Raw genomic sequence first — 27,992 nt, 5'->3', positions numbered from 1 at the left:
TTCCTCCAACCTTGAGTTTTTAGGTTTCTCCAAGTTCAAAATGGCAGTGCTGTGAAAAGCCGAGGATGGTGGTGAGACAGGAAGGAAGGGGGCAGGGCACAGTCATTAAGAAAGGATACAGCAATCAGTACCCAGACGGTGGAGAATTCAACTCTCGACAGACCTTGAGACCCAAGATGGCGGGAGATTTGACCTCCACTAGACCTTGAGCTTCATTATACACTCATTGTAATGTATTAGCTGCTAAACGACACTCCCACTGGCACCATGCCCTGTTTGAGGCTGATCATAAAGGGTCAAAAAGTGGGCGTGGCCCAGTTCCTGGGAACCCCAGCCCCTGCCCCAAAGTAATTGGAATAATCCTCCCACATGTTAGTACATGAAGTTAGTGAGCCCATGAAAACTCACCACCCCGCACCTCGGGGCCCACACCTGGTGCCTCTCTGGCCTTCTGAGATGGCCTGCACTCAGTCTATGGAGTGTGCATCTCTCTGAATAAATCTTTTACCCCACAATGGCTCGCTCTTGAATTCTTCCGTGCACAAAGCCAAGGACCCTCACTTGGTGGGGCGGATGCCAGGCACTTGCCCGAGACCTGGGACACAGCCATCCTCTCGTGTCTCAGTTTTCCGGTATCAGTGGGAGGAGACAGCAGGTTAGCTACATCCACAGGACCCCTGGTGGCCACTCAGGCTGCCTCGCTGGGCCACCCATGGCCCCTGAACCTGGCACGGTGCCCAGTGTGTGGTAGACACTAGAGCTGCTCCACTGAGTGTGTTTCGTGAGTTTCGTACAAGTCTTGAGGAAGAACTAATGACAAAATTTGTATCACTAGGGACACTTAGAAAATTCTCTGTTGCCTCTCCCTGACTGAGAACACAGGGCTTCCACAAAATGGTCACAGGACCTCTTCTTGTGCCTTCCTTCCTAAGCTGCTGAAAGGAAGGCCTTGGACTGTCCCCAGCCCTCAGACTTGTAGGGAAGAGGGTCCCCAGTGAGCAAACGACCTGGGCATTTTTTTCTCACACTCATGTGCTCAATTGTTCTGGTCTCTATGTGTTTCTGGTCCTTAAGATGACGTACTTGGTGGGCCAAGTTCCTAGGCTGGGGACCCTTTCCTCAGAGGGAGGCAGTGTTCTACCTGGAAGCCTTCCTGGGAAGGGGACCCTTGAGACTCTCAGGTCCTGCATGTCTTCCCACGCATCACTTGGGGAAGCTCTCACCTTGTAATTTGCAGGTGTGTGCTTTGTAATTGCTCCCCAGGGGAGTTCTAAATGACGAAGCATGCGTGTTGGCAGCATCCTTCACATCTCACCTGCTCCTCCAGGCCCCGGGTGAACACATTTCCCAGAAACTATCCAGTTCAAGAATCACAGACCTGGCTTGTTTTCTCAAGAAGGGGTCTCCACAGAGCAGTAAAATAAAACGATGCTTGATTTCTTTCTAGAGTAAACTTTTTTTTCTCCATTGGTTTCAACAACCCCAGGCACTGATGGTTGCAGCCTACACTTTCACCTCTCTTCCATCCCACTACCTCTCCTGTCCCCAAGGCTATGAATGGATTCCTCAGATAATGTCCTCTGGACTCCCCTTGGCCGAGAGAAGGAAGGGCTGTTTTCAGTGTGCCTTTAATCGCAAGGATGAGGCATGAGAAAGAGGCTCCAGACTCACTTCACTCATAAATCAGAGTTAACAAAGATGCCCCTGCATTAGTTTACTCACGAAGGCCCAACTGTGTAATCGCCACGCACCCTTACGGTGGACGCCACACAAAATCTGACATCGCATTGCTCAAGAAGTTCAACTCTGAATCCCATTTCTATCTGGGCCTGAGTTTCCATTTTCTCATTTATTAAAAGTCATGAACTATTTTAAAAAATTAACCAGCTCTCTTAGAGTTTAACACAAGTTCTCCTGTCCTGCCTTTCATCCCTGTGTGGTCTCCCCTAGGGGATCTAAAGCACACCCATGCTGCTTTGTGAAAAGCCAGGTGTTGTGTGCTGTAGTTCTGTGTGGTCCTTAAAGGGCTGAGAAACAATAGAGCATGTGCCCACTGCAGGCACGTGAAAAGATGCTCAACACAGCTAATTATCAGAGAAATGCAAATCAAAACTGCAAGGATGTATCACCTCACACCAGTCAGAATGGTCGTCATTCAAAAGTCCACAAACGATAAATGCTGGAGAGGGTGTGGAGAAAAGGGGACCCTCCTACACTGCTGGTGGGAATGTAAGTTGGTGCAGCCACGATGGAGGAGAGTATGGAGATTCCTTAAAAAACTGAAAATAGGCTTACCATATGATCCAGCATTCCCACTCCTGGGCATATATATGGAGAAAACTCTAACTCAAAAAGATACATGCACCCCAGTCTTCATAGAAGCACTATCTACAACAGCCAAGACATGGAAGCAATCTAAATGTCCATCCACAGATGACTGGATAAAGAAGTTCCGGTATACACACACACACATATGTATGTGTGCATATATATGTATGTATATGTGTGTGTGTGTGTGTGTGTGTGTGTGTGTGTGTGTGTGTGTGTATATTCCCAGTAGAAATTGTGGGGGGGAGTGGAATATTACTCAGCCATAAAGAAGAATGAAATAATGCCATTTGCAGCAACATGGATGGACCTAGGGGTGATCATATTAAGTGAAGTAAGCCATAGAAAGACAAATATCTTATGATACCACTAATACATGGAATCTTAAAAATATGACACAAATGGACTTCTTTCAAAACAGAAACAGACAGACAGAGAAAACAAATTTATGGTTACCAAAAGGGTAAGGGTGGGAGGGATAAATTAGGAGTTTGGGATTAACAGATACAAACTACTATATATAAAATAGATAAACAACAAAAGCTTTCTGTACAACACAGGGAACTGTATTCAATTTCCTGTAATAAGCTATAATGGAAAAGAATATATATATAAAAATGTACATCCAAATCACTATGCTGTATACCAGAAACTAACACAACATTGTAAATCAACTATACATCAATTAAAAAAAATACTCACACTATTTGTAAACAGCATGAGCCTTTCCCGGATGCTCCTTCTTTGGGAAACACACACAGGGAAGGCGGTGAATGGGTTTACATGGAATGTCAGTCAGAATGTCAATCAGAGACTTTGAAATAGTTTGACCACCAAATGCCATTCTTACTTCATTGGCACGGTCTGTGAAAGACTTTCAGAACTAATCTTAGAAAAAGATCACTTTCCTCTCTTTGGCAGAAGGTCACAAGTTCCTGGCATCCCTTGGTGGAAGGAAACGCAATCCTGTTCCTCTTCTGACAAAGTAGGCTTGGGTCCTTACTGCCTCTCCCCTGCAGCATCTCAGTAAAAGCCCTCTTTCTTCTGCATCGCACCCTCCTTTACTTGGACTAAACTTTGTATCTTGGTTCATCCCTGGATGCTTGAGACTGTCCTTCGGGCCACCAAGCTCCGCACATGATCGCCACAGGAAATCACTGACATCCCTGCAGCCTCACTTTGGAGTTTGCCAGCAGTTTTGCCTAAGTCCCTGCAGCCTCTGTGCCATGGGGTCCTGGCAAGCCCGTCACTCAGGGAAAATTCTCAGATGGAGAGAGGTCCTATTGGGAGCAAGAGAACGTCACACAAAGCTAAAGCCTGAATCCCTGCCGAGTGGGTGTCCTTCTAATACACAGCCGATACCCAGCCCCTCTGTAAGCACCTCAGTGCCTGGGAGCCCACCTACTCGTCACCCTCGAGGCTTTCAGTAAAGGAAAAGATGCTAAGCTTGCATCTTCCCTGCTATCTTTACCTGGGCTGATGAGTGACGATCACCTTCTGATGATCACTGGGCCCCTGGAACAGCTCCAAAAGAACAGCCCTCCCTGAGATCTAGTCCATGTCCCAGGTACCCTGGAAGCTCATGCACGGAAGATGCTGGTCACCCTCAGACTGCTTCGTTTATCTTCCAGTGTTTGTCAAAGCACATCTCACATAACTTCCCAGATCCAAAAGTCCTGGTCAGGAGCCCACCCACCCCCAAATGGGTCCGTGAATAGCAGGGACTCTTCAAACTCCTTAAACCTGGACATGAATTGTTCCCTATGTGGTTTTTCTTTCCCAGAGGCGAGAGTCCGCAGTGTCCATCATGAACTCAAAGAGTTCTGCAGTGCTGAAAAGATTCAAAACAGATGTTGACGTGGGCTACTTTTCTCATCCTGACATTTTATGAGACTCTGCTCCTGCTTGCAGCTTTCCCACCAAACCCAGACCTAAAAGAAATATTTACCCGAGACTGTGACAGTGTCACAGTGGAATTTCTGGGCTATATCAGTGCATGCTCAGGAAAGCACCAGCAGCTCTGGGAAAACACAGCACCTCCCCACCCCTACCCCCACCACCACCTTGACGTGACCACGATTTCCAGCAACTTTTGAGGCTTGCTGGATGGTACCACAGATCACTTTCTACTTTTCACAATAGCTGCCTTGATAAGAGTCCTCCTTAAGAAAGACCAAAGAGCTGTTTAGTTCCTGGAGACTATCCAAAGACCTTACTAAATTCTGCCCCAGTCCTGATCTTCCTCTGGTCCAGTCTTGTCTTGAAAGATCAGGACCATAAAGGAAAAGGATAACTGTTGGCCTCTTCTCCAATTTCAGAAGAGTTAGTGTCCTAGCCTTGGTCAGCAGCAACCAATGGTGGTTTTTCTCTTCAGTATCATTTTGAGCTCATGACTAACATATTTGATGCTCTTAAATTCTTTAATGTTCTTATTCTTTTTGGAAATCAAACAGTCCCATCTTTGGTGAGTGGAGGTCTCTTTAGGTTGAGTTTTAAGCCCTTCGGACACAACCCCAGTGGTCTTAGATTCTCTTATTTTCTGGTGTGATAAGACGTTCCAGGCATCTTGGCTATTTCCTGGACCAGATCTGAAGCAGCCACATCTCCCAAGAGCCTTGTAACAGGAAAATCTTAGAGCTCACAATCTGTTCATTGCTCCTGGGTGCATCTCTTTGGCTCTTTCAATAAATGGAGCTAGAAAATAAACATTTTGAAAAGAATAAAAAAAAAATACCCCTTGAGCATAATGACACAGCCAAGCGAAACAGAAGTTAGAGAGTTTTTACTTCTTGGTTTTATATTTGTAACTCTGGTCACTTATGATGAAAATCTTGGTCCTAGTGACATTAGCTTAATTACTTACTTGTTTTGTCTTACGTGTATTAGTTTCAGAAGAACAGTGTCAATGTTATTAGCAACAACAGAAGACTCAATACAGTTAACGATTTCTTTGGGGTTTCTCTTCACCGGCAGTATGCATCTCACTAGGAATAATCAGTCAAATTACTCTATTTTAAAAGTCACTTGGAATAATTTACCTTCATGTGGCTAAGTAGCTACTTATTTTTAACATTCCAAAAAGAATTTTTGTTTGTTTGTTTACACAGTCCTATGTTGAAGTTCCTACAAAGGTTTTTTAATGAGCATTATAGTAGTAACATTCCAAGAGTGTAGAGATGGAACGAAAACTAACATCCTTTTGTGTTTATAATGAAAACAAGTGCACTGAGGTGGGTGGTTGTTTGCATTATATGGTGGAGATAGAGCCGGATAACAGGGTGACGCCCTTGTGCTTGAACTCACATCCTTGCTCTTGTCAGCCTCCCAGCAGTGACCACCGCACACCCAATGACCACAACTGCGGGAGACCATCAATGCACTAATAGTGATTTTTCTAATGACACTCCCTGATGGACTGAAAAATGGGTAATCATTTTCCATTGGACTCCCTTCTAAATGATCAAGAAACCTTTATCTTCTACCAGCCCACAGAATAAATTCAGTCCATTGCTCAAACTTTATTTCACCTACAACCTAATATGGTTCACACTGCCTTTATTTCATGACAGTGTTTGGTCCTCAGATTTCATGATTTTGTCTGTAGGATGCATTTGCTCCATATGCTTTGGGAACCATAAATGAGGTGTGCTGTCCTTCTAGCTAGATGAGGAGCATGCCACCCCAACAATGGTGCCTCTGTCTCTGTGTTCTCTAAGAGATGGCAACTGTGATTCATTGTTTTATAGAAGAATCTCCAGGGTATCATTTATGTAGCTTTTACACTCAAATGTTTTCTCAAGAGGCAAACAAATGCAGCACAGTATCTCCAGTATCTGGAGAGCTCTGGGCCCTCTGAGAGCTGCAGCAGGACTCAGTTAAATGATCGAAGTCCTTGAAACCATGTGGCTGAGAAGGCTTATCTTAGCTCTATGGCTAACTTACCATTTTTTTTAATTGAAGTATAGTTGGTTTACAGTGTTGTATTAGTTTCTGATGTACAGCATAGTGATTCAGTTATGCATATATAATATATGTATATTCTTTTTCATTATAAGTTATTACAACATACTGAACATAGTTGCCTATGCTATACAGTAGGACCTTGTTATTTATCTACTTTATATATAGTAGTTAGTATCTACAAATCCCAAACTCCTAATTTATTCCTTCCCACCCCTGATTGCTTACATTCTATTTCTATACTAATTTAAGACACCAGGAAGCAAAGACCATGCTACCTAAGTCATTTGCAGAATGTTATTTTTGACGAATGATTTAATATAATGCTCTCTTTTTTACTAGCAGTGAAATCAAGGTTCAAGGTTAAAGATATTGCTTGCCATCGTTTCTGCAAGGGTGAATTTGATAAAGTTTGTATTCCAAGAGAGGTTTTGTTCCTGCAAATGAAATCCATTCCTATGCATGCTTTTATTGTAAATTATAAAATATTACATATAAATGTAAGTATATATACTGTAAGGTCATATTACATATAAATATGCATGTATATATATATATTTTGTTTTATATGAAAGAAAGTTTTATCTCAAATTCATTACCAAGTACTGCTTCCTTTAAAGAATGATGGGGGACTTTTATTTTAAATATCTTAAGTTGTTTTAATCCATAAGGGTTTCAAATCCTTTGGAAGCAGCCACAGTGCAAATAATGATTTAATTTTTATTGCAGGACGTGAGGTCCAGCGGAGTCATAGCAAGATCATGATATTAAATACAGTCACGCACCTTACTCTTTTCATTCTTGGTTTTGGTAGAGTTCAGTTGAGTGCAATGTCTCTCTCTCTCTCTCTCTCTCTTTAAATATTTTTTAGGTTTTCATCCCTAAATCTCCTCTCTATTTCTTCATAGTGATGTCTAATTCCATTCTTTCAATTCCTTCTCATTATAATGATGAAAGCTAGAACAAGGGATTTTTTCTAATCTTTATTTTTTGTCTAAAATCCAAGTGTCCAAATTGCCCAAAATCCAATCTATGACAGTTTTCTTGCCTCAAGGTCATTGGGCCAATACTTTTAATCATGAAACCCTAGTGGATTTTCATATTTTGTCCCTGCACTTAGAATTTTTTCAGTCTAAACAATCTGAACAACCCTACATTACGGTGAAGTGGTGCAGTATTTGACATCCTGTATTTCCAGACTTGGCCAGAGAGCAGACCGTTTGCCACTCACACCAGCCTACGGTGAGAGCCCTTTACAGTGCCAGGTTTTGTTTTTTTATTCAGATCTATTCCCCACTCTGCCCTTGAAAACAACATTCTTGCAGCTCCCATGTCAACAAGCTTCTAACTTACGTTCAGAGGAAGAGGGGCAGAGGCAGGACACAGGCGGATGGAAGGAAGGGGGAAGTCAGGGCATGTCCACTCATCTTCCCCTGACCCTCAGCTGCCAGCAGCTCCAAGAATCACTGCTTCTTCTTTGAGATAGCAGATCCCACTGGATGAGCCCTCCTTCCGTGGTCCCAGCCTCTGCCAAGGCCACCCCGTTCGTCCATCCATCTCCACCAGGTGGCTCTGAATTTGAGTTCTGAGTACACCCTTTGTATTAGTTTCTTAACATCTTGCTAAGAAAGTACCATAAACTGGGTGGCTTAAGACAGCAGGAATTTATTCTTTCACAGTTCTGAAGGTCAGACATCCGAGATCAAGGAGTTGGCCATCAGGGCCTTGGTCCCTTGGAGACTCTGGGAAGAATCCTTCCTTATCTTTTCCTAGCATCTGGTGCTAGCCATAATCCTTGGCCAAAGAACTGTTTGTGGCTGGAGCATTCCGATTGTTGTCACTGTCATCACATGTCCTCTCCTTTCTGTATGTGTCTCTGCGTCTCTTCTCATAAGAACTCCGGACCCCTCCTCCAATAGGACCTCATCTTACTAACCCCATCTGCAATAACCCTGTTTGCAGATAAGATCCCGTTCTGAGGCGCTGCGGGTTAGGGCTTCAACATGTCAACACAACTGCATCCCTAACACTCTTCTTCCTTTGTGGTGGTTGCCAACTGCTGCTGCTAATTTTCTTCTTTCACTGCCCCCTGTTGGCCATTTCAGCTCTTCCAGCACCTTCTTAACTATTTCCCTGTATTAAATTCTTTCCATTGAGCTCCCTGGGTTGGGCATTGTTTTCCTGGCTAGACCTTGATGGATACACTGACGGAAGAGCCGTGCCTCTTTGTTTGTTTTAATACGCCTATTCTTCTCTTGTAGATATTGATTTAAAGAGGAAAGGAAGGTGGTGTCAAGACTTTCCAGTTGAAGAATCAGAGCAGGTGTTCTCCAAACCTTTCCCTCAGCCCAAGCAAGAGCTGCCAGAGGACATCCACTCACTTCAGAAAAATCCTTGGACAGACCGATAGGAGGTAATAATCACTGTTAACTTTTCCTTTAAAATTCTCAGTGGGGAGGACATCCACCTCAAATCATAAAAAGGTGTTTAATAGATCAATAGATCAATCCCTTGGCCTCATCAGATGAGAACCAAACCAACAGAGCAATCTGGACTATTTCCAAGTGTCTTGACCTCTGTGACATCTCCCCCATACCATTGCTTTTCTTTTTTTCTTTCTTTTTCCATTACTTTTCAATATATTGCTTTTATTTTCATTCAGTGCAAAGCTTTATAGTCTTACAGTAAAGTTCATGCCTGTGAAAGGCAGAGACCCACAGCAGCTGAAACCAACTCACGTGGCCACTGAAAGGCTGTGGCCTGGAAACACTGACATCAGCCTCTTCCGGCAGGATCAGGTGTTCCCTCTGGGGGCCATGCCACTGCTTTGACTCCCAGCAGACCTCGATGAAGCATCACCTGGGAAGGTAGCTTGTTCCAGGGATAATGTCTGTTGTAAAACGAGTTTTAGGGTGCGTGAGGAGTGGGTGGTGGTCACCAACAGACTATGCAAATCTTCCTGATATAAGGGAGGTGGAAATGTTCTCTGACTGGATTCACATGATGCTAAAGTCATGGTGTGAAAAAGGGCTCTAGTTTTATTATTACTCATGGTGTGCTGACATCAAGAGATAGGACAGAATGTGCAATTTGATTCATTTATTCATTCATTAAATTGGTTATTCATTCATTCCGCCACAGTACCCAGTGCATGTTATAGATCAGGCCTGCTTCTAAATTATATATATATATAAATTATATATATATATATATATTTACATATATATATATATATATATATATATATATGTAAAACAGAAGACAAGAAAGTCAGAATTGTAGTTGCTCTTCTAGAGCTTAAAATCTAGTAAGAGAAAGACAGTAATACGTAACAAGGAAAATCCTAGTGAGTGACAGCTTTAATACAATTAAAACCGAGCAATGCGATACACAGTGCTTAGATTATTGACAGAAATTATCCTTGATTTCTCTCTTTCTTCTTAAGCAGGGCAAGCCTCTTCAGAGGGATGCCATTTGAGCTGAATCTGAATGACGAGAGAGCCAGCTTGGCAGAAACCTAAGGAAAGAACACTGCAGGCAGAGAAAAACTTCAGTGCAAATTCCACAAAGCAAAAATAAACTCAAGGAGTCTGAGGAACATCAGAGACCTGGATACCTGAGTGTGCTGAGCAGAGGAACACAAAATGAGATGGAATCAAAGAGGTGAGCAGGCCAGGTCAAGTAGGAAATTCTGGAATTTCAATTTTATTCAGCCATCAGTGGGAATTTTTTGGAGGGTTTTACAGCATGAAAGAGAAATTATGTAATCTCTTATTGTGTAGAATAGAATTCAGGGAGGAAAGAATGACACTAAGGAGACAAAAGAACAGTCCAAGTGGGAGACGGTCCCTGGGCCTGGCATGGTGGCCGTGGCAATGGAGAAATGTAGAACAAAGCAAAGGGCACTATGGAGGTAGAGTTCACAAGACTTAGCAATAACCTGTGTGATGGGTGTGATGGACAGACATTAGGATGGCTCCCAGGTGTTCTTGCCGTTATGCATTCACGCCCTCCCACTGGGTATGGGCAGGGCCTGTGACTTGCTTCTAGCCAACAGAATGTGGCAACAGTGATGGAATGCCCCTTCAAGGATTATGTTACTGATTCAGTCTCGGTAGCAGACCCTCTTTTGGCTCTCATCTTGGCTGGTTTTGAGGAGGTGAGCTGCTCCATGGAGAGCCCCATGTGGCCAGGAATAGCATCGGTCGACAGCCAGCAAGGAGCTGAGGCCCTCAGCTGAATAGCCCACAGGGAACTGAATCCTGCCAATAACCGCAGGATAGAATCCTTCCCCAGTCAAGCCTCAGATGAGACCTTGGCTGGGCTGACACCTTGACCTGTGAGACCCCAGCCTGTGAGAGACCCTGAAACAGGGAAAGCTGTGCCTGTGTTTCTGACCCACAAGAACCCTGAGATAACAAGTGTGTTTAAGGCCACCCAGTTTGTCATAATATTGTTGTACGGTGATAGATAACCAACACACTGGTTGAGGGTAAGTGGGGAGTCAAGTAAGACTTCTGGGCTTGAACAATTGGACGGAAGGTAGAGTGGTTCACTTAAGCGGGGAAGCTGGGGAAAGAACAGATTCAAGGAGAAACTGAGAATGGGGATTTCAAGGAAGTGGTTGGATGTGTGAGCATGGAGCCTCAGGGAGGACGAAAGCCATCAACCTATAATGGTGCTTAATCTCCCTACGTGTGAAATCAATAGGCTAATTACCAGATCTCCCTTTGCCAGTAGCCCTGTGCAGGCCCGCACTGGACGGCACCCAGGGCAGCTGTCTCCAGGATCACCGCGCCCTCCCCCGCCCCCACGGCGAGCTCGCGCTACACCTGCGCCCACTTACCGTCTCCCCGTCACCTGGAACCGAGGTCTTCCCCCCGTCTAAGCTGAGTCCGTGTGCACCTGCCTGCTGCTACGCTGATGATAAATTGTTCTTGTACAGACTCTATTCAAGGTAGCTAATCTGTAAAAAGGAATAAAAATACCATTAGGAGTGCCTTCACAATCTTTTTGTTAGTGTTATGCTTTATGCTAGATGTTTAATGTTCCAGTCACTCATTCGCATTTCTTAAATAGAGATTTATACTAATTTGTGGAAAATGAGTTTTTTCTCTGCAGGTGGTTATATCTGCAAGAGGCAAGCTAATGTTTTTATTTGTAAGAGAGTCAATGTTTTTATATATATCTTTATATCAACATATATATTTTATATATTACATAAATATATTTAATATCTATATAATAGCTTATATACAATATTTTGTACATAATATATGATATACAATTATTTTGCATATATAACTATAATACATACGGAGATCAATCTTTTTATTTAATGACAAGGCTCTTAGCAGAGGAATATCCCAATCTGTCAGTCAGACATCTAGGAGACACTTATCTACTTGGACACAAATCCTGGGTCCAGGAGTAATTTCTGCATGTCTGAAATGCCTTACAAAAAGCCGCTTCACCAAGCCACATTCTCGTTCCTTTCACCCTCAGTCTTCACATCCATCATCTACAGCATATGCTTTTGTAAGAGACTTAGCTTAGTGGTTTCCCATCCTGCAGAAAGTTAGGATGGAAAGTTCGAAGCGAACAAAGAGTCGTGCTAACAGCCGTAAACTAAGAGTGGAAAACTGCTTGATGCGGCCAAAGGAACTGGGGAAGTAACAGAACCCAGGCTACTGCTACCACCCAGAAAAGAGGACTTATGGCCATGATAATCCTGTATAAACACGCGGCTCATGACGCGGAGTGTCCCCCATCCACCAAAGCATAGAAAGAACTGTGCATTAGGCTGCTACCTACAACAACATCATTAAATTGCTGAAGCTTTTATTTTTGGAGAGTAAGGCTTAGTTATTTATCAAATTTGCTGATGGGAAATAACTTATTTCCTAAAAGTGGAGAATAAGAGATTACTCCATATGATGGTTTTTATCTGCCGTGATAAATGGAGTGGGCGAAGAGGGTGGGCTAAGCACACATGTCTACCGCCCCACACCTCCCCCACCCCCCAAATCCTTCTAAGTGACAGGAAAAAGAAGTCTTTTAAAGATTAAATTCGTGACAGCGCTGGGAGAATAGAAGGTGACATGAAGGGGTCCTGAAATTGTGGGGAATTCCTAAAAGATAGGAAGCAGATGGATTAAATTGTCAAGAACTGAGGAAACCTCAGCCCAACATATGTACAGAAATGAAACTACTAGGCAGGTAAGAGCAGATGCAGAGAAAATGCAAGCTCAGTGTTGATAATTAAAGAGCAGAAGGACCTTCGGCGAGCAGCAGGGTAATTAAAGAACTACACACAGAATGGCGAGTTACAGCAACTCCCTCCTCTGCAGAGGAGCCGCACAGGGCAGCTACCTGCGGGGCAGCGATTAATGCAGTATAAACGGACAAGCAAGAACACCGGGCGTTTTCGGGGGAACCACTCAAATACAAAAGGAAGGAAGAGACAGAACGCTGGCCACAGAGAAAACTCGTGGAAGAGACATGAACTTCCAAGCATTAAAATTAATATCATCAGAGAGATTTGAGACGATGTCACCCCATCAAATGAGAATATGCTGCTAAGAAAAAAAAGCAAAGAACAAATAAGAGTGCTTGGGATTCTTAACTGACAAAAACAAAGCATTTAATGGAAGAATGAACACAATAGTGGACAAACTAATGACCAGAGGTTGGCAAACTTTTTCGGTAAGAGGTCAAACTGAGAAAAGAGTTAAAACTTAAGAGTTAAAAAGAGTAAAATTATATATATACTATATATATATATAGTATATATAAAATTTTATATATAAAAAAGAATGAAATAATGCCATTTGCAGCAACATCGATGGACCTGGAGGTGATCATACTAAGCAAAGTCAGTAAGAGAAAGGGAAATATCATGTGATATCACTTACATGTGGAATCTAAAAAAAAAAATACAAATTTTATTTACAAACCAAAAATAGACTCAAGGACATAGAAAACAAACTGTGGTCACCAGTGGGGAGAGTGGGTGGGGAGGGTTAGATTAGCAATTTGGGATTAACAGACACACACTACTATGCATAAAATAGATAAACAACAAGGACCTACTGTACAGCACAGGGAACTATATTCAGTATCTTGTAATAATCTATAATGGAAAAGAATCTGAAAAGAATACATATTTATATACATATATGTGTGTGTCTGTGTGTGTGTGTGTCACTGAATCACTTTGCTGCACACCTGAAACATTGTAAATCAACTATACTTCAACTATAACACAAAAATTTACAAAAGAGTTCCAACATGTTTAATCAGAATTCTGGAAGCAGAGAAGATCGAATGGAGGAAAATATAAAGAAAAATAAATGAAAATTTATTGTAGCTGAAGAAAGAAACAGATTTTTACATAGGAAGGGCCACCAGGACCATTTGGAGAAATGTAAGTTGACAAGCTATATCTTTCTGTCTCTTTAAGAAGCCTCAGAGCTATAGAAAAAAAAAATGGAGATTTCTAAAAGCTTCCGGAGGGAAAACAGATTACCTACACAGAGTTATAATCATATTGTCATCGAAATTCTCATCAGCAAAACTGAATGTTCAAAGAAGTCCTGAAATGTTCTGAGGAGAAATTATTTTAAAGCAAGAATTGGTACCCAGTCAGACAGAGAGCATTCACATGGGAGAGCAATGAAATCAAAGTACCTGCAGACGTTCAAGTGCTCAGAAAAAAAGCTTCTCTCAAGTTAAGTTGTTCATGGATGTTTTACAAGCAAAGGGAAAACTCAACTCAAGGAAGAACCTACATAAAATACAGGCTAAACAGTAGTAACCAACTAACTCAATAAAATTTATAGACAAATTAAAATACATAGTAATTAATAAAGTTAAAAATCTAAAAACGGGGGTGGGTGTAGCTCAGTGGTAGAACACATGCTTAGCATGCATGAGGCCCTGGGTTCAATCCCCAATCCCTCCATCAAAAACAAAAACAAAAATCTAAAAAGAAATTCTTAAGTGGTATGACATAGAAAGTAGTGACAGAGAAGGGAAAATAACAGTGTGCTAAGGTTTTTGCCCTTTTGGTGAAGAAGGAGAGAGAAATGAATTTAAAAGTTTGTAGAGTCATACATGTTTAACTGGACGTGCCAAAAATGTAAAAATGACCACCAACACAACAGAAAATAGACAGGATAACTTCGAAACCTGTTAGAGAAAAAAAAAGGGACCAAAAATATTTAGCCTTCTAATAAAAGGAGGAAAAAGGAAATAAAATAAATAAGAAATCATGGAATATAGACTAATATAAGATGATATATTAAAATTATAATCAGTATAAATAGATTAAACGTTAAATGTTTTCAAATTGTGTATGTGTGTAAAAGCATTGCAAATTTCTGAAAAGATAGAGTAGATATTCTGTAAGTTACCTTTGGAGATCAGCAGGCAGAGGAATGAAAGGTAGGGGTTAAAACCTGACATTTGTGGGGAGGGTAGATCTCAGTGGTAGAGCACATGCTTAGGAAGCATGAGGTCCTGTGTCCAATTCCCTGTACCTTCATTTAAAATGAAAGAGAAAGAGCGGGGGGAGGAGAGAGAGAGGGAGAGACAGAGGGGGAGGGGAGAGAGGAAGTGGGGGGAGAGGGAGGGAGAGAGAGAGAGAGACAGAGAGGGAAGGAGGAAGGAAGGAAGGAAGAAAGAAAGAGAAAGAAAGAAAGAGAAAGAAAGAAAGAAAGAGAAAGGAAAGAAAGAAAGAAAGAAGAAAGAGAGAAAGAAAGAAAAAAAAGAAAGAAGGAAAGAAAGAAAGAAAGAAAAGAAAGGAAGAAAAGAAAGGAATTACATTAATTGCAAACATATTAAATAAAAATAGTTTTAGAAAGGAAAAAGAAACCCTCTATAATTTCACCAACCCAGAAATAACCAAAATAGAAAATTCTTCAAGTGGCATTTGAAACCCCAGTTATGTTACGACCTGAAAAAGTCGCCACACTAGTACCTAAATCTGCTCTCTCTAGCCTGGATCACATCTAGGCGACGTGGGAGTCCTTTTGGTTGGAGTGAGGAAGGTTTGATGCCTGAGGCAGACTGATAGTGGTTCTCAAAGATACGTCCACATTCTGGAATGCATACATGTTGTCGTATTTGGGAAAAGGGTCTATGTGGATGTGATTAAGTTAAGGATCTTGAGACAAGGGAGATCACGGAAAGTATCCTTATGAGAGAATGGAGCTTAGACACAGAAAGATTATCCATATAAGAGGGAGACTGGACACCGAGAGATGCACAGAAGAGGCAGTGGTGGGAGGGTGGAGGCAGAGGGTGGAGTGAGGAAGGACACTAGGGAAACCAAGGAATGGGTGACCACCAGAAGCTGGAAGAGGCAAGAAAAATCTCCTCTAGGGCCTCAGGAGGGAGCGTAGCCCTGCAGGCACCCTGATCTCAGACTTCTGGCCTCCAGAACTACAAAAGAATCAATTTCCATTTTAAGCCACCAAGTTTAGGGTAATTTGTCACAGCAGTGAAAGGTAACTAATACAGTGTCCCTTTACCCCTACCGTAGATCAATCCACACCACATAAACCCATGGAGCTCCCGTATCTGTGGCTGTGGCAGTTGGTCCAAGATTATGGATTACAGGTGAGAGAAATTTCAAAAAATAATCTGAAAATGAACATTGGATGATGATTTAATTTTTATTCCCAAAATAACATGTAAGTGAAAAAAACCCTGTCATCTACTATCATTATCAGTTCATTAAAAAGGACATTGTGACACGAAAGATACTTATAAAGGACAGTTCTTTAACTTGAATACATTTAAATTGATTAAAAACTCACAGTAATATCCTTATTCTCATTTTGCAATGGTGCTGATGGAAACTTCATTACAAGTGAGACCTTGTCGTTAGATGGGAATTTGGGACCCACAGGGTCTACTTTAGCTTAAGTCACAATTTACAAGTTGATTTCATTTTTTCCCCATTCCATTCACCATGCCAGCCAGTTCCTGAAGGAATTTCATGCAAATTCAAGAACGTTTCTCATTCCCTTTCCCTCCATGGATCAGATGTAGAACAAGGACACTGCAGTCAAGGACGTGTCACTATATAAGTTTGTTAGAAGGAAATCAATGATTATCGAAAAGAATAACTTTTTAATATTTTCAACATGAAACAAATGATTTCCATTAATTTTTAAAAGTATAGCATTCATAAATTTTAAAGACATTAATGAAAAAGAGAGAAAAAACAAACACATGGCAGCAAGCATTTAATATTTCAATGGAAAAAAAAATCTAAACAGATGCCATTCACATCAGCAACCTATAAAATTTCTAAGCAGCCTTAAGAAAAGTGCAAAATCCCCAAAGTAATAAAATACCTAGGAATAAATCTAACTAAGGAGGTGAAAGACTCATACACAGAAAACTATAAACCATTGATGAAGGAATTAAAGAAGACTTAAAAAAATGGAAAGATATCCCATGCTCCTGGATTGGAAGAATCAATATTGTTAAAATGGCCACACTGCCCAAGGCAATCTACAGATTTAATGCAATCTCTATCAAATTACCCAGGACATATTTCACAGAACTAGAACAAATCATAATAAAATTTATATGGAACCATCAAAGACCTAGAATTGCCAAAGCATTACCGAAGAGAAAGAAAGAGGCTGGAGGAATAACTCTCCCAGACTTCAGACAATACTCTAGAGCTACAGTCATCAAGACAGCATGGTATTGGTACAAAAACAGACATATGGACCAGTGGAACAGAACAGAGAGCCCAGACATGAACCCACAAACTTTTGGCCAACTCATCTTTGACAAAGGAGGCAAGAACATACAATGGAATAAAGACAGTCTCTTCAGCAAATGGTGTTGGGAAAACTGGACAGCAGCATGTGAATCAATGAAGCTAGAACACTCCCTTACACCATACACAAAAATAAACTCAAAATGGATCAAAGACTTAAACATAAGACAAGATACAATAAACCTCCTAGAAGAAAACATAGGCAAACATTATATCACATACATCTCAAAAATGTTCTCCTAGGGCAGTCTACCCAAGCAATAAAAATAAAAGCTAGAATAAACAAATGGGATCTAATTAAACTTACAAGCTTCTGCACAGCAAAGGAAACCATAAGTAAAACAAAAAGACAACCTACAGAATGGGAGAAAATTTTTGCAAAAGATGAAACCAACAAAGGCTTGATCTCCAGAATATATAAGCAGCTCATATGACTTAATAAGAAAAAAACAAACAACCCAATCCAAAAATGGGCAGAAGAACCTAAACAAGCAATTTTCTAAGGAAGACATACAAATGATCAATAGGCATATGAAAAAATGCTTAATATCACTAATTATCAGAGAAATGCAAATCAAAACTACAATGAGGTATCACCTCACACCAGTCACAATGGCCATCATTCAAAAGTCCACAAATGACAAATGCTGGAGAGGCTGTGGAGAAAAAGGAACCCTCCTACACTGCTGGTGGGAATGCAGGTTGGTGCAGCCACTGTGGAAAACAGTGTGGAGATTCCTCAAAAGACTAGGAATAGACTTACTGTATGACCCAGGAATCCTGCTCCTGGGCATATATCCAGAAGGAACCCTACTTCAGGATGACACCTGCACCCCAATGTTCATAACAGCACTACGTACAATAGCCAAGACATGGAAACAGCCTAAATGTCCATCGACAGATGACTGGATAAAGAAGGTGTGGTATATTTATAGAATGGAATACTATTCAGCCTTAAAACATGACAACATAACGCCATTTGCAGCAACATGGATGTTCCTGGAGAATGTCGTTCTAAGTGAAGTAAGCCAGAAAGAGAAAGAAAAATACCATATGAGATTGCTCGTATGTGGAATCAAAAAAAATAAAAAATAAAAAGAACATAAATACAAAACAGAAACAGACTCATAGACACAGAATACAAACTTGCAGTTGCCAAGGGGGAGTGGGGTGGGAAGGGACAGACTGGGAGTTCAAAATTTGTAGATACTGACAGGCATATGCAGAATAGATAAATAAGATTATACTGTATAGAACTGGGAAGTATATACAAGATCTTGTGGTAGCTCATAGTGAAAAAGAATGTGACAATATATGTATGTTCATGTATAACTGAAAAATAGTGCTCTACACTGGAAATTGACACAACACTGTAAGCTGACTATAACGCAATAAAAAAAAAGTTAAAAAAAAAGATAAAAAGAAAAGTGCAGAATCTACATGAAAAAACTACAGCCCTGAGGCACGTAATGTACAAACCAGTCAGGCTCATTGTCTCCTGTATCACCCATCCCAGAATCGAACAGCTCTGCTCTCTAGGCTCCCAGGTCTGGAGCCAAGCTCCTCACTTTGCTGGGAGAGATGAAATTAAACAGTTAAATTACTAACTCCCTGAATAACTCCAGGCTAGAAGTCTATTCTCCTAAAGCTGGTGGGTAGATTCAAGACTCACCCTCAGCCTTAAAACTAACTGACAACTTTTTCCCTTTCTTCCTCTTCTACAAACTTTAGTACCTCTTCGTGTTTTGCTGGCAAATTGACAAGATATTTCTAGGGAAAAAAAATTTTATGAAGTATTTGCTAAACTGCTCTAGTGAAAGTAGTGTCTTAAACCACCATCTCCTAAGGTGAGTTCATTCTCAGTGCAAACAGCCTCTTTTTACCCCGTATGCTCCTACAAAAATTCATAGCTGATCCTGAAAGCACAAGTTAGAACCTCTGTGCCCGAATCAAATATCCAAACAGGTGAGTAAGTCATGACTGGAGAAAGGAGAATTCGGGATGACGAATTGGTGCCTGTCGGAGAACTTGCATATTGGCCTCTCCATCATTGCTTTTCAAGACGGTGCTTGGAGACATTAACAAAAAGGACCAGAAAGGATTTGAATCACCTCATCTAATCCCTTCAAGGTTTTTTGGTTTTTTTTTTTTAAGATGGAAAAACTGAAATTCAGGGAGGCTATCTGCAGTATCAGTAGACACAGAGCCAGCGAGCAGGGAAGCAAGGTCTTCAGAACCACAGGTTCGTTTACACCCCGTGCTGTTCCAGGAAGCTGCAAGGCATAAAGTTCAAGAACAAGGGAAAAAAACAATAACACCAAAAGGCTTTACATCGCTGCACAATTTAAGAAAAAAGTATCAAATTTCACTGTCATTCAACCAGCCTACCGCATCCATTACTGTGAATGTCTAGTTACTTTATCCATACAGAGTTACAACCCCAGACTGTTCTCTCTCAATTAAGTAATGAAGTATTTAACAATTACCCAGACTGTTCTCTGCAAGCTAATTATCAAACACCAGTTGTCAGTTTGCCAAATACCATCCTTGTAAGTCTTCACAAAAATGTCAACGAATACTAGGTGAAAAGTGCCTTTGTTAAAAGCTTGGCTTCCCGTCACCAATCTTGGTTACAGTTTTGAAAAACTTCTGGGGAGAACTGCCAATTTGGGATTGGTGCCGACTCCTATTTGGCAGTTTATTCTGTTTTTCTTTGTGCTTTGTTTTGTTTTGCTTTGGTTTTTTTTTTTCTTTTTAATTCTTCAAACAAAGGCAATGGGACATTGAGTTTGGGGCTTAGTCTGGCAAGATCTGGGTGCAGAGTTCCTGGTTCAGCTTCTGTTTTATTACTTGTAGGTTTCACAAGCTTCTTCCCTCAAGCCCTCTTTACAGCTCCTGGGGTAGTTGTAAGCATTGAGGCAGAGTTATTAGGATCAGAGCTTTTCTTAGAAACCTGTCAGGCATGCACTTTGAGCATTTTTTTCTGTGGCGGGATGTTCTATAGTCCTACTAGGGCAGTTATGTAATTGGGAGCATGTTGATACAGTTAAGATTAATGATCTCAAACCAACAGAAGGCACTTTCACAGACAAATGGGTTATCATAATTGTTGCTGCAGTAACATATTGCAGATTAATGTTCATCCTGCACCGTCCAGCCTCAGCATCAGCCACTGTGCCTTTTGGAGAGAAGCAACGCTTTCCTCTCAATTAGCTTAAGCAGCATCCCAGTTAACCCCCGAGTGCCTGTCATAAAGTGAAAAACAAGAAGCTTCCAGCATGTCCAGTTCCTCCAAGACTGGGAGTTTCTCCAGCGTGCAATTTAGACTCCGGGGAAGTAAGCTGACCTTTCAGGAAGGAGCATCTCCTTTTCCAGGTCTCTCTTAGTGGGTACCAATTTTCTCATGATTTGACTATTAACCTATAGAAATAAACCAACACAGATGGTACATGCTGACCTCAGCCATTGTGCCTCACTTGCTGTGCAAGTCATACGTTAACTGAATGCTCCTGGTCAATCACTAGAGCAGCCTGCAGCTGGTGGGGTAAGCACTCGGCGAATCTCACGCCGATATTGAACTTTTTAGAGGACTTTTTCTCCTGACTGAAGTGGAACGAGGATGATTTTCTCCAGAGTGCCTTTCCTATTTTGGAAAACGATCGAGTTGCCAGGTTGCCAGTAAGTCCCCTGAAGTTATCCACTAACAAGCACCCTGAGGCTGGCAGGAGTTTGTGTCCCTTGGACACTGAGCTGGAAGCCACTTTCTTGCCTCTGTGACACTGGTAAATGGCAGGCTTTACTCGCCGCTTCCCAGATGGGAAACTACTCCTCGGATGTAAACAGTGGTCCAGTTGACACCATGAATCACAGATGATAATAAAAAAAGAACCTTGTTTTCATGAAGCACAGCTTCCAGAGACAAGAAGAGGGAGGATGGGGCCAGAGGAGAGAGCCTGGAAGCAAGTCTCGGGCTCCAGCCATTACTTGAAGTCCCATTTTCTTTTTCTTCTTCTTCTATTTTTTAATCTTTCTTGCTTTTTTTTCTATAAAGATCAGTTCTGTCTTCTTGTCTGTGCTGAGTTCTTTTACATTTGCCGCTCGATGTGAAGGGATTTGAATGGAGCCGATGTGGAGAAGGATGCTGAGTGTTCTAGGGGTTTCATCACTTACCAGATGCGGAGCTGATTTTTTAAAACACCATATCCTTCTGGTTTGTGTTTCTGTTTGGGGTCCGATAGTGTTATTTGATCCAAATTGGCCCCCTCCAGTGTGGCTCGATGGGCGATCGCAGCCTTGGCAGGGCACATCACCCCCACAAGGGGCAGGTGGCACGTATCTGGGCACCCAACTGTGTCCTTCCTCTGGGCTTGTCCCCCGTTCTCCTCGCCCACTCTCAGCAGTAAGCCAGCATCGATTGGAGCTGTTGCTTCAACAGCCACACACATCATTTACCCAAGAAAGAAAACATACCCTTGCTCTCAAGCTAAAATAAATCTTCCAAACAAGAGAAAACAAAACACCCTCTGGGCAGGTGGGGCCCCTGGCAGCATGAGATGCTTCCTTTTTCATTTTCCTTTTCCTCAACAGTTAATTTTAAGGACACCCACAAGTAGGATATCACAGGCTCACATTAACTGGCATCCCAAGTACGTCCTGGATCTCCTGGAAACCGAGAAGCTACAAAATGAATCAAACAATCCAGATCAGAGCCTTGAGGAGCAAATGTCTCCAAGGGGAATTACAAACACTAATTCTAAAGCAAGACAGAAACATCCAGGTAGAAAGCCGCTGGAGTTCAAAGCACCTGTCATGACTTCTAACTGGGAGAGCTGGGGGAGAGGTGGCCACTCAGTGGGTCTGGAAGGCCAGTCAGATTTGTGTATGTCAAGGCGGACAAGATGTCAGAGGACCCACATGGGGAGCAGGAGGGGACAGAAAAGAAAGGCCCACCTTCATCTGGGGTCCACAGGGGTTTCATTTCCTCAATGACACGGGTCTTAGAAGGTGAAACCATAGTCACAGCCATTGTCTGCAAAAGAGGCATCAACTGGTCTTTCTTCCTGACACATTTAGATTCTATTCTTCCTTCCCAAAAGCTTCCAGAAAATTCCCATATATGTACCTGAAAAGAAGTTTAGTGAAATTAAAGAAGTTTTTTTAACTGAAGTACTGTCGATTTACAATGTTGTGTTAGTGATTCAGTTATAGATATATATTCTTTTTCATATTCTTTTTCATCACAGGTTATTGCAAGATATGGAATATAGTTCCCTGAGCTGTACAGTGGGATCTTGCTGTTTATCTATTTTCTGTATAGTAATTAGTATCTGCAAATTCCAAACTCCCAATGTATCCCTTCCCACCTCCTTATCCCCTGGGAACCATAAGTTTGTTTTCAATGTCTGTCAGTCTGTTTCTGTTTTGTAAGTAAGTTCATTTGTGGCTCTTTTTTTTCCTAAGATTCCACATATAAGTGATATCACATTGTATTTGTCTTATTCTTTCTGACTTAACTTCACTTAGAATGAGGATCTCCCAGGCCATTCATGTTGCTGCAAATAGCATTATTTTATTCTTTTTATATGTCTGAGTTGTATTCCATTGCATAAACATAGCACAATTTCTTTATCCAGCCATCCGTCTGGATAAAGGTTTAGGTTGCCCCCATGTCTTGGCTATTGTAAATACTGCTGCTATGAACATTGGGGTGCATGTATCTTTTCGAATTTAGAGTTCCCTCCTGATCTATGCCCGGGAGTGGGATTGCTGGATCATACTGTAAGCCTGTTTTCAGTTTCTTTAGGAATCTCCATACTGTTTTCCACAGTGGCTGCACCAAACTGCATTCCCACCACCAGTGTAGGAGGTTTTCTCTTTTCTCCACACCCTCTCCAGCATTTATTGTTTGTGAACTTTTAAATGATGGCCATTCTGACTGGTGTGGGATGATACCTCATTCTAGTTTTGATTTGCATTGCTCTAGTAATTAGTGATTTTTTTTCATGTGCCTATTGGCCATCTGTGTGTCTTCACTGGAGAAATGTTTCTTAGTCAGTTTTTGCCTCTCATCTGGTTTACTTTCAAGTATTTTCCTAAGACCTTTAAGAGCTAAGGTTTAATCCCCCAGATCAATACCTTTAGGTGAGTGGCCAAAGTCATTTCCTTGGTCTCCCACTGTGGTAACCGTATTTTTCTGAGTCTCACATCAGGGAAAAAGGAACAAGAAATTTATGTACCATATTTGTATGTAGGAAGCAGCCTAAAGTAAACAGTGTAGATGCTGTTACATTAGAATTTCTTGGGGATTCTAAGAATTTGTGAAACCTCAGTATCCAATACTGTAATTGGAAACAGGACTGGCCTGGAAATTCTGAGACAGCTGTTTCTCCAACTGTGTTTCTGAATCATATTGTTACCTTTTGTTATGTTTTGTATGGCTTTAAATCTTGCTACCTAAGACAGAAAGAGGATTTTTTTTCCCCAATGTGCAGTTAAATAAGACCTTCCAAAATCATACTGATCATATTCAATTCAACAAACATCGAGGGGCGAAACAAATTTTCTAAGTAGATTCCATTCTACACCAGTGCTTCTGTTAGTAGATGAAAATAGTCTTAACATTTAGGAATCCAGTTATCCAGACATGCAGGGGATTCACTGAACCTGACTACCACCCGGGAGCTGTAATGGGGGTCCCCAGCCTCAGCACTCCATGTATCAATTGGCAAACAGACTTCTTTCAGCGACTAAGGTGCAACCACCTGCCGTTTTCAATTACTTCCTGCTTGATAAATACAGTGGAAGCTGCTTGTGTAGTTTCTGTAACCTCCACGAGGTGTAGGAAGAAATCTACAGAAGCCTTCCCACTGTGGGGAGACTCTCAAAGGCATCTGTCATGACCGTAGGGGAGGGACGGTAGAGGATTTTTAGTGTTAATAAAGATGTCTTACAGGGGGACCTGCACTTAGGGCCCCTGAGTTTCCTCAAAGTGGTTTCTATTTTTGGTTTTTCACTCTTCTTTGTTGGAACAAAGAAGATGGACAGCAGGGATCTCAATGGGAAGTTCACGTTTCCTGAGGCTTCTGCACCCTTTAAGGAAGGTGGTTTAATCGCTTGTTGGAGGTGTTTGTAGAGGTTGTTTGTTGTATGTTTTTATTTGTTTGGTTTGTTTCTGGAGGGAGGTAATTAGGTTTATTTATTTACTTATTTATTTTTTTAATGGAGGTACTAGGGGTTGAACCCAGGACCTTGTGCATGCTGAGCAAATGCTCTACCACTGAGCTATACCCTCCCCTCCTTAATCGTTTGTTTTGACTCCTTGTGTGTTAAATAGCATGATAAAACATTTGTATTGCCCCTTCTGAGAAAGGACTGCCAAGTGGGTAAAAGTAAAAGAAAAACTGAACTAAATAACAAAGATATTGTGAGGCATTCTCCTGTATGCTCTTTCTGGAAGCTTCTACGAGAGGATATATATTCAACCTTGGTTATAGGGCATTGAGCTTTATTCTAAAACATGTATATTATTAGTGTGTACATACATATACATCTAGAAGGTAGTTTATTTGAAAGCCCGAAGCCCCTCCACTTCTCTCCCACGGACCAGAGTCACTGTCAAGCAGAAGTAACACGGACTGGCCTCACCATGTCCCCAGATGCAGCGGGGCCAGACAGTACATCCCATGATGCCTCAGCAGACCCACAGACCCCCAGGGATCACGTAAGTTAACCCTCTTAGTTTTTTTTTTTTCCCCCACTAAATCAGGAGCTATGTCCAGGGAAACGAAGTCATTTGTCCAAAGATAACACCCAATTATTGGATGAGTTAAAGCTGGAGGTCAGAGTTCCTTACCTTCAGGCTGGAAGCTTTCCACTCAGCGCAGAATGCTGCTTGTTTGTATTCAAGACGAGCCCTGGCTTTGTCTTAGAAACACTATGAAAGACGTATGAAAATGATATTGGCTGCCATCCCTACTGCCAAAATGATCTCTCCATCGTGGGACTTCCGGGGCTACCACGGGGACCAGACAGGGCTCTGATGATTACTGTTGCCAACAACCCACCTTCCAAAGATGTCTGATCTCCCAGTGTCCTGAATATGTTACCCCCGGCCCCTAGGAAGCAAGGCTGCGGCACAGAGGAGAGGAATCATCATCGATTCATGACAATAATAATTGTAATCACACCTGAGCACAGTTAAAGCAGTGCTGGGCATTTGGAATGTATTATGCACCAGGTCAATCACATGCTTTGTCTAATTGAACTTTCAGAACAACTCCATGAAATAAACCCTTTTATTCTGCCCTTTTCCAATGAGGAAAATGAGACTCACACAGATAGGCAGTGGCAGCCCTGGGATTTGAATAAAGACCATCCAGTTCCAAAACAGCATCATCTTAGTCTTGATCCTTACCCTATGAGATGGACAGAGAGAAGACAGGTGAGAATTTCAGGTAGAAGAAACAGGGCATGTAGAAACAAACAGGACAGAGAGCTCATCTTGTTTGAGGAACTACAAGTATTCCACGAGCCCACAGCTCAAGGTGAGCCTGGGTGAATTAAGAGGAGGGTAGAGTCAGACCATGAGGATTTGGATGGACCACATGCTTGACAGTTAGCTGTGATCTCAGGCAGGAGCACTGGGGTAAAGAGAAAAGGACAAAGTCAAATAGTGGGGAAATAAAAAATAAATTAGGCCCTGTGCTTTCCTGCCTCTCCATCTAAATTGCCTTCTTAAGGGACATGAGAAAGTTCACCTATCCCTTGTACACACTGAATATCTTTAAGAGATTCCACAGTGAGGGAGGGTATAGCTCAGTGGTAGAGCACATGCTTAGTGTCCACGAGGTCCTGGCTTCAATCCCCAGTACCTCCATTAAAGTAAATAATAATTTAAAAAAAAGCCACAGTAAAAATGATCAATAAAGATATAGGACTAACTACAGGAAATACAGAGAAATAATTTCTCAGTTTCTTAGTTTCAATCTTGGTTGTATTAGTCTACTTTAAATTTAACAAACCTCATTATGCTTTGTTCAATTAAAGTCATATTTCACTTTTACATTGATTAGATTATGTGGGAGGGATTGTCTAAATAGAAAAGCCAACGAGGCCGATACAGTTAATAAACTTCTAAACCTTGGAGCAGAGATATTGTTCCATCCAAGAGATATTTCATTCCAACAGGGAGATCCCATTTCCCATATTTTTCTTGATTATTTTCTTTGCAAGATGAACATGAGCAATTGAAAGGGAAGCCGGAATTAGCATATTGAGGACTGTTTATTATTTATGAGATGGAAATCAAACTCCTATATAACCAAACTCATTAAGGCTCACAGAAAACCTTCCCCATCCTTTTCTGTCGACACAATTCCTGTAACAAGTAAATCACACAGTCCCCAAGCACATTCAACTCTGAAATCTGAGTTTATTATCCAGGGCCAAGATGGCTTTATCCTAACCCAAGACCTCCCTTCCCCCAGCAGAACTGCCCCAAAACCTCCTCCAGGAAGCTAGTGCACCCGGGGCTGGCTCCCGCGCACCGGGAACTGTCTCTTCCTGCACCCACAGTCCTGACCCCACACTCAGTGCGCATCCTCTCCTTGCTTCTCGCTGCTCCCATTTTGTCCGTTTCCCTGCTGTGAACTGCTCCCTCGGCAGCCTGGAGGGAGGAACCGGGCAAGCTGCCTTCTGCCCTTGTCTGTAGAGTTCATGGTCCAATCAGTCCGCATCCCTGCTGTGTTCAGGGCACAACTGTTTGCACGCACGCACACCGCTGACTCTCAACCCCACGCCAGCTGGAGTTTGGGTTTGTTTTATTGACCATCATGTCCTCACTATCTGGAACTGGGCCTGGAAGATACTCAATGCTCAATAAGTATTTGTTAAATGAGAAAAGAGGATGCACTAGTGTATTAAGTTCTTAACAACGACAAAAATTCACCTTTATTATTTATTTATTTATTTATTTATTTATTTATTTATTTATTTATTTATTTATTTATGGTTTCCATGAACTTTTTTTAACATTATTTTATTGAGTTATAGTCATTTTACAATGCAGGAACTTTTTTTTAATTGAAGTATAGTCAGTTACAATGTGTCAATTTCTGGTGCACAGCACAATGTCCCAGTCATGCATATACATACATATATTCATTTTCATATTCTTTTTCATTATAGGTTACTGTAAGAAATTGAACATAATTCCCTGTGCTATATAGTATAAACTTGTTGTTTATTATTTTATATGTAGTAGTTAGTATCTGCAAATCTCGAACGCCCAATTTATCCTTTCCCACCCCTTTCTCTACCCCCCACCCCACCCCCCCGCTAACCATAAGTTTGTTTTCTATGTCTGTGAATCTGTTTTTGTTGGTTCTAGTTTTGAATTCTTTGTATCATCCACTGATAGGGATATTTTTGCCTGTTCAAGGTATGAATATTTGAAGAATCTTGGGTACATTGCTAAATTGCTTTCAAGGAAGTCTGCACATTCCCCACCCCCAGGCAATTATTAGAGTGTCATATCTCACCTTCATCAACATACAGCATCATTACGTTAAAGAATTTTGCTTATTAGATGCATGAAAAGTGTGATCTCTTGTAAGTTTGGATTTGTGTTTCTTCTGTCGCTAATGAGCCTTTCTGCTGCCCCCCATGTTTGCCGACAGCGTGTGTTTGCTCCACAGTGAGTGGCAGGGACGGCTGTTCTCCCTGTAATCAGAACGGTCTCCCTCGCTGAGTGTGCCCACAAGAATCTAAGTTCTCAGCAGTACCAGTGGGCAACTCTCACCTCACACGCAGAAGACGAGCTGTCCTTCCCTTCCTGCTAGTTAAATAGATACACCCACAACCCACCCAGCCGTAATTCCCTTCACAAAGGCCCTCTTTTTGTTAG

At 41.6% G+C, this 27,992-nt stretch overlaps 1 long non-coding RNA gene across 1 annotated transcript; it reads right to left on the bottom strand.

The window, feature by feature from the left end:
• Positions 1–11,172: 11,172 nt before the first annotated feature.
• LOC140699711 (uncharacterized) lies at positions 11,173–23,313 on the bottom strand. The gene is made up of 3 exons (XR_012077954.1): positions 23,225–23,313; positions 22,040–22,118; positions 11,173–11,254 (listed from the first exon to the last, which is right to left on the bottom strand). It is a non-coding gene; the product is annotated as an uncharacterized lncRNA (long non-coding RNA).
• Between the last annotated feature and the right edge of the window lie 4,679 nt (positions 23,314–27,992).

Source organism: Vicugna pacos, chromosome 11 (genome assembly GCF_048564905.1).
Source record: "Vicugna pacos chromosome 11, VicPac4, whole genome shotgun sequence".
Classification (NCBI taxonomy): Eukaryota; Metazoa; Chordata; class Mammalia; order Artiodactyla; family Camelidae; genus Vicugna; species Vicugna pacos.
This window is presented reverse-complemented; position numbering and strand designations above follow the sequence as displayed.